We start from the raw sequence: 1,816 nt of genomic DNA, 5'->3' as shown, positions 1-1,816 counted from the left end.
TTAATGAAGTAGTATTCAGGAACTAGGATCTCCAATACAGGGTCTTTAGAATTAGAGTTTAGCAAAAGATTGAAAAAAAAAAAACAAATCAAACAATGCCTAGGTTACGTAAAATTTGAAAATCAAATCGCCTAAAATTGCATATAAAAATCAGTAAGTTCGGTAGTACTCTATGGACATGAGTCTTGGTATGACAATAAAAAAATCTCCAATAGATTTAGTAGATTCGAGAATAAAGGTCTCAGAAGAATATTGGGAGTTAAATGGCAGGACAGGATTAGAAATGAAACTATAAGAGAGATTACTCGAGTGCCATATGTGGATGAGGTCATGATGAGAGGTAGATGGAGATGGTTTGGGCATGCACTTCGCACTCCCCAAGAGATTAGTTCACCAAACGTTCAGCTGGGCTCCAGCAGAAGAATATGAAGACCCAGGCCTATATAGGTAATGACTATAAATCGCGGAGTAGATGATGATGAATGGAGAAGTATTGAATTAAAAGCTCAAGACAGAGACGACTGACGAAATCTAACCGAGGCCCTTTGAGTCAATAGGCGTAGGAGATGATGATGATGATGATTATGATACCTTTACGAGTAATTCTTCAATCGAGGGCAATGGATATGTATTATCATTAGTAACTGTATTCAACTTTCTATAATCAACATACAATCTTACCAAGTCCTCCTCTTTTCCTAACTGCTAAAATTGGAAAAGCCCATGTACCAACCGTGTGTCACACGATCGTACATAAATTATTTTGTATATATTATGCTTGTATCTGCGCTCTTCCCTCGCACTAAAAAGAACCAGAACAAACATGTCTGTGTGTCGCCTATGTAACATTGTCACTTTATCGAACATTTATTTTCCTGTTGCCTTGAGATTTTGTATATAAAGGAAAGTTTTCTTTAATAAACAACTCAGTTGATTGCTTCCTGCCTTTGAGTTCACAACCTTCCCTACGGCACCGTCACACCCAGGTGGATTCACTCTCTTCGATAATCCCTTGTTTCCTCAATTTACTAATGTCCCTATCTTTCTCTACCTGGAAATGAATGGGCATCTTAAAAGGGCTTGACCTGATCCGTTCCGACTGCCCCCATTTCAATGCTGAAGGGAAATCGATCAATCGTCCCGGGTGGCCTCTAATCTATTTGCAATTACATCATGGTATTTTTAAAAATGTTACTAACTACAGGTTGATATTCTGGTGGACTTAGTTTTCAAGCTTGACTAATGAATTTATGAGTGTGTTCGTCTCTGTGGGCGGGAGTCAAGGCTCCCAAGATCCTATTATTAGTAGTTTTACATAACTTCAATTCACACAGAGTCACTTTCTAACCTAAGGCTTTTTTTTATCAATTTATCTATTGTAATATCTGCTATGTTCTCTTTTATTTTTTACAAGCCCTTCAAGTCTATGAATGCCAATTTTTCATGGGGTTAAACAACGACCTTGGTTCCACCCGGGAGAAGCTGAGATGAGGTCACTGATATGCTTGTGAGCATCTGGGGAGGCAATACTTATCCTTCTTCAGGTACAGTTGTTACCTTATCTACTTGTCTCACCCTTCCCGCACAATCACTTCCTCTCTCATGACTTTCTATCAGCAAATTGCAACCCCTTGCCATTACTGTTACTCTATCACTTTCCTTGCAAATGTATATTTTATTATTCATATGAAGTTAACCCCAAGTATTGCCTCAATTCCTGAAATTTTTAAATACGTAAGTTAAAAATATTGATTGCATTGTGTAAAGTTCACAGATCCCACCTTAAACTTTACAATCATTGTATGCCTTGTCTGTA

The sequence above is a fragment of the Palaemon carinicauda genome, chromosome 10 (assembly GCF_036898095.1).
Source record: "Palaemon carinicauda isolate YSFRI2023 chromosome 10, ASM3689809v2, whole genome shotgun sequence".
In the NCBI taxonomy this organism is placed as follows: Eukaryota; Metazoa; Arthropoda; class Malacostraca; order Decapoda; family Palaemonidae; genus Palaemon; species Palaemon carinicauda.
This window is presented reverse-complemented; position numbering follows the sequence as displayed.